The sequence below is a fragment of the Taudactylus pleione genome, unplaced genomic scaffold, assembly GCF_031769625.1.
Source record: "Taudactylus pleione unplaced genomic scaffold, aTauple2 ptg000364l, whole genome shotgun sequence".
In the NCBI taxonomy this organism is placed as follows: Eukaryota; Metazoa; Chordata; class Amphibia; order Anura; family Myobatrachidae; genus Taudactylus; species Taudactylus pleione.
The window spans coordinates 1,328,132-1,337,397 of record NW_028284765.1 but is presented as its reverse complement, the minus strand read 5'-3'; positions in this window follow the sequence as shown (position 1 = coordinate 1,337,397).

Below are 9,266 nucleotides of genomic sequence, written 5' to 3'. Positions count from 1 at the left end.
TTGCGTGGTCTCACCTCCCAAAAAACAACCAGCACCAGACTTTGGAGCCCCAGTACTGGTTGTGCTAAATACAGTGGAAAAATGATATAGGGGTCCCCTGTATGAAGCACAACCAGCACCAGGCTTTTCAAAACCAGACCTGGTTGCCAAAATACTGGGGACAAATGACGTAGGGGTCCCCCGTATTTAGCGCAACCAGCACAGGGCTCTGAGCCTATCCTGGTTCTGGAAATGCAGGGGAAAAAAATGCATAGACCCCCCCTGTATTTCCCAGAACCAGCGGGGGGTGATGCCGCAGCCAGGGGAGCCCTTTCACTGGGCCCTCCCAGCTGCAGCATCACCCCTGACTGCTAGTCAGCCCAGGCTGGGGATCCCTGGGGAGTTGAGGACCCCCCTAATAAAGGGATCCCCCTCCTCAGGGCACACCAGGCCGATAGCCCGGGGCTATCCCCAGCATCCCTGGGCAGTGGGTGCTGGGTTGGTTATTTAAAGTGTGGTGCATTTGAAAATATAAATATTGGATTTGCTGTGGAATTACAGTTCCCAGCAAGCCTCCCCAGCATGCTGGTACTTGGAGAACCACAAGTTTCAGCATGCGGGGCATTACGGGCATGCTGGTAGCTGTTGTTCCACTACAAAAGCAATATAAAAAAACACACAAAACACACACCATAGAAAGGTTTAATTTTATTAAAACATACATGTACACACACATGTACTCACACATACACACACTATCTCACATACTCACCTAGTATCCCTGAAGCCAATCTGTCTTCTTCTCCAGTAGGTAATCCAATGGTGGAACTGTTTTAAAAAATGTAATACTCATCTCCTCCTATGCGTAGATCTGTCCTCTTTGTTCCAAAGTAGGCAAATCCTGGGTCGTGGCAAAAAAAAAAAAAAACAAATTACCCGAGCCCACGGAATTAGTAGAGTCCTTTAAGGACACTACTACCCGAATGAAAGCTCCGCTGTGGGATTTCAGTGCTTAAATCCTAGTGTGGAATGTTCATTGGCTGAGAGAGGCGAGCCTTCCCCCTCTCAGCCAATGAGCGGTTCTCACCATTGAATCCAATGGTGAGAACCAAGCATACCCTTTCAAAAATGGAGCCTCAGTGGCATTTTTGAAATTCAAAGATGGCCACTGTGAGCCAATCATGGCTTGCGACGTCATTGCCCCACCCCTTCGGCTGGCTTAAACACTGCCAGTGCAAGGTCTGAGCACTCAGTCAGCGGCGGGGAGGCAGCAGAGAAGATCTGCCGAAGACAGAAGATAGAAAACACCGATTGGTGACAGCCAGGAAAAATAGCTTAAAGGCCGTTGCCCTCCAGGTGAAGATGCCATAGAAGTCCTGAGGGAGCGGCAGCCATGCAAAGGAGCTAAAGGCTACTGCTCCCCAGGTGAAGGTCCCACTAAATAAAATATTTAAAAGAAAGCTGTCTGTCTGTTTTATTTGAATATTTCTTTTGCAGGAGTACTATAGGTACCAGCAGGCCCTTAGTGCTCCGCCTGCTGGTACTTGTGGTTCTCCAAGTGCCAGTCTGCGGGGGATGCCTGCTGAAACCTGTAGTACTGTTGCAAAAGACAATATTTATGTATTCATATGCACCACACAACACAAATCAACCCAGCACCCATGGCCCAGGGGTGCAGGGGATAGCCCTGGGCTATAAACCTTAGTCTGGGGTGCCCTGGAGAGGGGGGACCCCTTTAATGGGGGTCCCCAACTCCCTTAGGATCCCCGGCCTGGGCTGACTAGCAGTCAGGGGTGATGCTTTGGCTGGGGGGCCTGGTGAAAGGGCTCAACTGGCTGTGGCATCACCCCCATGCTAGAAAGGGTCTGGTGCTTGCTCTGGCAAATACAGGGCACTCTATGCATTTTTCCTCCCCTGTATTTCCAGAACCAGGCGTGTAGAGGAGGGAAGGTTAAGCAGTACAGAGGAAGGGTAGCCAAAGCAATGCAGATGGGTGGAAAACAGTGGTGCGGATGGGGGAAAACAGAGTGGCATGGTTTGTGGGGGCAGCACCATGGATGGGGTTAGAGAGTGGCATGGACATGGGAAGACAGAACAGTGCAGTTGCGTAAATACAAATTGGTGCGGATAAGGGAATACAGACTAGCACAAATAGGAGAACACACAACAGTAGGGGTTGGGGAAGGCATATTAGAGTGGATAGGTAGGAAGACAGAGTAGTGTGGGTGGGAGGAGGATACAGAGTTGCACAGTTGGGGGCAGAGCCGGCCCTAACCAATTTGGTGCCCTAGGCAAGATTTTCTCTGTTGCCCCCAGCAGAAAATCACAGGTTCTCCCCTCACAGCACCCCTCTCAGTACACTGCTGTAACTAAGAAAATAGGGACAGGTTTAAGGGAAAGTTCCTTATACCTCCACCGCAGAAGACATTCTATAGGACAAATTCTACGCTCATAGCACTCCTCTTCCCTCACTGCACAGAACATTACAGCACAGCATCTCTCACCCAGCACAGCACCCCGCACAGCACAGCACCCATCACCCAGTACAGTACCCCTCTTCCAGCACCCCTCACAGAACCCGTCACCCAGCACAGTACTCCTCACAGCACAGATTACAGTACAGCACTCATCACCCCTCACCCAGAGCCCCTCACACAGCACAGGTCACCACCACTCACCCAACACCCTTCTCTCAGCATAGCAACCCTGCCCCAGTACAGCTTATTATCATTGTGGATGATGGAGTCCACCTGAGCAGAGTCCTATCCCCCTGGGCCCCACTCTCAATATCTTTCCCCCATTCCCCCAAAGCAGTGTCATAAACACCCTGAGCCCCCACTCCCCATGTGTTTCTGCCTTCTGCCCTCCCTCCAATAGCAGTGTCCTCAGCCCTGAGCTCTCACACACCCTTGTATCTGCCTCCCCCCCATAACTGGTCATCAGCCCCCACATATCTGCCTCCTCCTCCCCCTCCCATAGCAGTATCATCAGCTCCCTCACTACCTACTCCTCACAGGTCTGTCTCACCCTCCTATAGCAGTGCCATCAGCCCCCACTCCCCATATGTATCTGCCTCCCCATAGCACTATCAGCTCCCTGAGCCCCTGGACTCCCCACAGGACTGTCTCCCCCTCCCATAGCAGTGCCATAAGCCCCCACTCCCCATATGTATCTGCCTCCCCCTCCCCCATAGCAGTATCATGAGCTCCCTGAGCCCTACTGCCCATGTCTTTGTCTCAGTCTCACCCTCCCATAACAGTGCCATAAGCCCCCACTCCCCCTATGTATATTTCTCCCCCATAGCAGTATCATAAGCTCCCTGAGCCCCTACTCCCCACAGGTCTGTCCCCCCTCCCATAGTAGTGCCATCAGCCCCCACTCCCCCTATGTATATTTCTCCCCCTCCCCCATAGCAGTATCATCAGCTCCCTGACTACCTACTCCCCACAGGTCTGTCTCCCCCTCCCATAGTAGTGCCATCAGCCCCCAATCCCCAAATGTATCTGCCTCCCCTCATCCAAATCTTATCTTTTATCCTGTGTGTTGGACCCTGGTCTGTCAGCAGCTCCGCGGGTGTTGCCTTGCTTCTCCTCTGCACAAGCTCGCATCAGCCTCGACTCCCAGGCAGAAAGTGAAACTAAAAACACTTCCTGCCTGTGTGAGTCAGAGTGCCCTGCTGCTGCAGCCTCCTGATCTCTCCCTCCTGGCTGCCTCAGATTGCAGCACCGGTTCCGAGAGGCTCAAAGACAAAAAAAAATACATCTGGCCCTAGGCTTGGGATGCCCTAGGCATTCCAGTTGCCCCTAGGCATTTGCCTTTAATGCCTATGCCTAGGGCCGGCACTGGTTGGGGGGGACAGAGAGGTGCAGATGGAGGAAGAAAGAGAGCCACAGAGGAAAGGAAGACAGTGGCGTGGCTTAGGGGAAGGCAGTGGTGCAGAAGGTGACAGAGTGGCACGGATGCAGGGCAGTGCAGATAGAGAAAGACAGATTGGTATGGATGAGAGAACACAGACTACCATAGTTCAGAGACCACACAGCAGTAGGGATGGGGGAAGACAGATTGGTGTGGATGGGGAGGATGACAGAGCGGTGCGGGTGGTGGGGGGAGACAGAGTTGCACGGTTGGGGGACCAGTGTAGTGCAGATGGAGGAAGAAAGAGTGCCACAGTTGAAAGACAGCAACCTGGCTGTGGAGAAGTCACGGATGCAGGGTGGTGCAGCTGGGGAAAACATTGGTGCGGATGAGGGAACACAGACTATAAAAGTTGGGAGATCACACAGCAGTAGGGAATGGGAATATATAGCAGCATGGAGGCATATAGGAGAAGAAAGTGTACATGCATAGAATGAGTATGATAGTTTTAAAAATAAGGGAGCTGAAGGTGTAATGTAAATGAGATAAATGTATGCAGTGAGAAGGATGTTGGAAGCCAGTGAGATTTTTTTGGTGATCGAATGGGAAGGTTGTGGGCACTGAGTGGGATGTGGGAGCCACATAACTACTCAAACCTCAGTTGCATAGACTGCATGTGTGTATTCCAATGAGCACACTATTCTGTGAATTAGCAGCTCCACCATTCTGTGAGTGACAGCAATCTCATTCTGTGAGGTGCTGAATCTACAGTTAACAAAAGGGTGTGATGGCATACCATATCTGTATTGCGCAAGGAACACATCCATTAAGGCATCAGCCTTAATGATCATAATTTCATTGCCTTTTGAAGTTTGAGTGGCAGAAAATCAGTAGGTTTTGTGAATTTTCAGATTATGTCTAAGCAGCCTTAATGGGACATATGAAACCGTAAGGTTTTTTGTCTATGGAATATATATATATATATATATATATATATACATACTGTACATATAACATTACATTGCATATTTATATCTGAGACCACTGTCAAGAAAATCATTGATCCATATATTCATCTTGCCAATCAAGTGTAATTAGCAAATGTAAAATTGATGCCTATGCAGTTATTATGACATTGAAGCACTACACCTAATACAAACAATTTGTAATAAATCCAACTAAACTACTAATACTGTAAACATTTCTTATGAAAATAGATTTAGATACTATCCATATAATCACTCTGATAAAAAAAATATTTTATAAATGCAAATTCACTTCTCGGACTGTCTTGTTGCTGTCATGCTTTCCGCCATGTCATTTGCTTCCTGTACATGTTACTGATATAAAATAAACAAGTATTAGATTAAGCCAGAGTGTTATTCTGTAACCTGATTATAAAGGCATCGTGCATTATACACAGCTGTGGTCCAGGTACTGAGCTTATTTGCATGTGATGCTCATATTTATCTGACTCTCCTGCCTTAATCTAATCATTCTGCTACAGACTTCTCCTTCATAGAATAATCTTTACTAAAGAGGACTTAGAAAACAATCATAACCTGACTAAAAATGCAGTCAGCTATGAAACTGTCCAGTTTAATTATTACAGTGATCACTGGAATATCTGAGACCATCCTTTGTGCTTCAATATTTACTGTGTATTTCAGACGCAGGAGAGAGATCAGTAATCTGGGTGTTTTTGATAGAATCCAGTTTGTTACAGTGCTGACAAACTTCCTCTTTCAGGTCTTCCTGACAGTTCGTGGTGTTTTATTCTTCTATGGCTTAAATCGGACTATGGGCAAGAACATATTTTTAATCTTGATTTTGCTACACAATGTCATGGTTGATGTCAGTTTCTGGAACACCACCTGGCTCTCCATCTTCTACTCTATACGATTGGTGAACATTTCACACCAGTTTTTCCTTTGTGTTAAAAGAAGGTTCAATTCTTCTGTTCCTCAACTCATAGTGGGATCGATGGTATCTTCCATTGTCATGAATATGCCTATTTTATGGACAACAAAGATTGATATGTCAAAAAATACCACTGATAAATCACTTATCGCAGGTTATGTTGTCACTTGGAATCCTGCATTCATCATCTGCAGGTCATTGATGAGATTGTCTCTTCCATTTCCTATTACTTGTCTGTGTATCGGGCTGAGTGTCACCACTCTACTGAGATATGTCTGCAGGATGAAGCAGGGAGAGACCAACATAACATCTGCTCAGCTCCAGGGCCACATCCGAGCTGTCTGGTCAATGGTTGCACGTCTTATGCTGGACATTGCTTTGTATTTAATAACATCAATTTTATTTTTCTCATCATTACTGAACCTTGATAAGATTTTGGAATTTACCCTCTTTTTATTTGTGGATATTTTCCCCTCTATTCAAACACTAGTTTTATTCTTTGGAAATCCCAGGTTCAAGAGTAAATTATGGGGTCACAGAATTGACACCTGAATCTACAATTTTGCCAACTATGGCCCTCATTCAGAGCTGTACGCTCTGAGCAGAGCGCATGCTCTGAATGGGGGCCACCCTCCACAAAAATGGAGCATCCTCCTGGACGCTCGTATAGCTGTGGGTCACCACCCACAGCCTATACGAGCGTGCAGTTTGATGGCCGCGATGGTCTTGACCATCGCTACCATCAAAACTGCGAGCCGGAGCCTGCGGTTGAGGTTTTCAACCGCAAGCCCCAGAGTGATTTTGGCTCTATCAGAGCCAAAATCACTCCCACTGACATCACTAGTGATGTCAGTGGGCCGGCTTCTGATGGGAGGCGTTCCCGTGGGAACGCACCCATCAGGGAGGCACGCCCCCGGCACGCACACCAAAGGGGGCGTGCTGTCAATCAACATCAACAGCACGCCCCCTTTGATCAGACACAACGAGCGAAGGACTTTCCTTCGCTCGTCGCGTCTGGCGCATGCGCAAGACGGAGCTCCCTCCGTCGTGCGCATGCTCAGTGCAGAACATCGACCCACTTGCGCGTGGACAGCCGCTCGCGAGTGGGTCTGAATCAGGGCCTATGTTTTCTTATGACTAGATCTATAAATATTAACAGAAGTGTAGGGCAATTATTTTCATTTAAACAAATTTAAATTCCTCTACAAAATGTTATGTATATTTCAATTAAATAGAGAATAAAAAATATCAAGCCAAAAAGTTATTATTTAAGCCTTTTTTAGAAACTTTTTTGATGTCAGACTACTTTATATTTGAATGAATTTGTATTAGGATAATGTATGTTTTACATATAAGAAGTCCCATACTGTTATATAATGGTGAAAAAATATCAAATCACAGGATTATTATTGTTAAATCAAAACTGACATGTTCTGTTTTCTATCTTGTATTTCACCTGGGTTAACATTCTTGATTTTTCCATTGATTTGAGGAAGGGTAGGACAGATTTGAATTTACTCTTGGTAGGAACACTTTAAATATTCATATTTGTTGCAAAACTTATTCTTTTGGTCCTTTTTTTCAATTTGAGTAAACATGGAAAACATTTAAAAAAAATGATACACAGTACGAAGATATTTTAAATGAGCCTCCTATATATCGAAAATATTGCAAAAATAATTAAACTTTTTTATTTTATTTTATTCTTAACTGGAACACCATTTATTACAAACTCAGATACCTTGATAAATTGATATGACTCCACTGTTGAAGCAATAAACACATGGACCAAATGTAATAGCCTTTGAGTTGCAGACAATTCAGATGATTTAGCCCATATATTAAAGCAACAATTATAGAAAAGGCAAAACAAGATTGGTTTTGCCTTTTAACCTATTGCCACCTAAAATCTAAAGTCTAATTCACTGGATTTGTGTGTGTTGCCTGCAAATCACAGGCTTTTACATTTGGGCCATTAGAATCCCACTATAAGATCATTGTATTTATGTGATAGGGTGTGATCTGCATCTTCTGCGGGAACTCCTGTGAGTCTTCCCATGTTTTTAAAGCGGCAATCATTTTAGCATGATGAGTGGACTGGGTAAGGTGAACATCATAAGTTTAAAGCCTGTTAGAGACAGCACCTCAGGTTCAAGGCCCACAAAGGGGCCTACATAAGTGATTTGTTTTTAATCTTCAATACAGGATTTTATTTACTTTACATTGTTTTTTAATTATTTTTAGTTTTTATATATTCATAAGTGACTGTTCAATATGATATCTGAACTATATTTTGCTGATCAGTGCACCAATTCACAACAGTACATTATTGTACCTACAGTACTGTATTATTTGTGCTGGGTCTTATAAAGTACTGTAAGTTTTGTTTGAGGGTACCACCTCTTCACAAATATACTGTAGTAAAAATACTGTATGTGGTCCAATAGAAATGCTATTAAATGTAATGTAATTTAGAGTACAGTATACTATTCTCAAGTATGGTACACTTTAATTCAGTAATCTATATGGTATTTAATGTACAGTCAAGTAATTTGTATTAACTTACTGAGCCCACAATTTACCAGTATTCATCACTACAGAAAAATATTATTGTACAACACATTGTTTTTGATTACAGTACACTACTGTACAGTACATTCATTATTGCAGATTCAATATTGTTAAACAACTCCGTCTACTGTAACTTGATTCATTGCTCCCAACCTGTAATTCTTAAATATAAAATTAAATAAAGAATTAAATCATTTGGTGTGTGAGTTTTGTTGTTTATAAAAAATATATACTGTATCTGCAGTGGCCAGAAATGCACATTCAGTAATAAATAAAGACAGACTACAGTAGATTAATAGCAAGTTTCTGTCACAGTGCTCTGGACACTGGCTGTCACTTACCGGGTCTGGTGGTGCTGGAGTGCGGGCAGTGAGCAGTTTGTCCCCGGTACCCACTGTCCACTGCTGTCTCTCCCCTGGTGGCTCTGTGTGCAGGCAGATGAGGTTCCCATAGGGACGCGTGCACTGCTCTACTGTAGATTTAAAGAGACAGGCACAGGAAGTAGGTGGTGCTGATTGAGGCAGGTTGGACCCTGACCTATTTAAGGAAGTTCCTGGGATTGCTCCAGTGCCAGAGTATAGGCTACATAACCTTACTCCAGTGTTCCATGTATATCCTCTAAATGTTCCCGACCTTTGGCTTACCTGTGACTCCGATTTTGCCTGAACCTTGGTACTACGTTTCTAGCTGGTTCTGATTTCAGCTATTCCCTGTGATCTGCTTTTCATCTTCTCCCTGGTACCATATTGTCTGTTTGGTCCTGACCTTGCTTGATGACTAAGCTGAATATTCTCTACACTCCTTCAATAGTTTCCCAGCACCTGTATAGGGGAACCCATCCTGGGGGCCGTGGCCTGTGTGTCGGACGCAGCCAAGTCAATACTTTCTTGTGATGGTCCCTGGTGAAAACCGCCTGCACATTAGACTCCACGCCTTAGGTA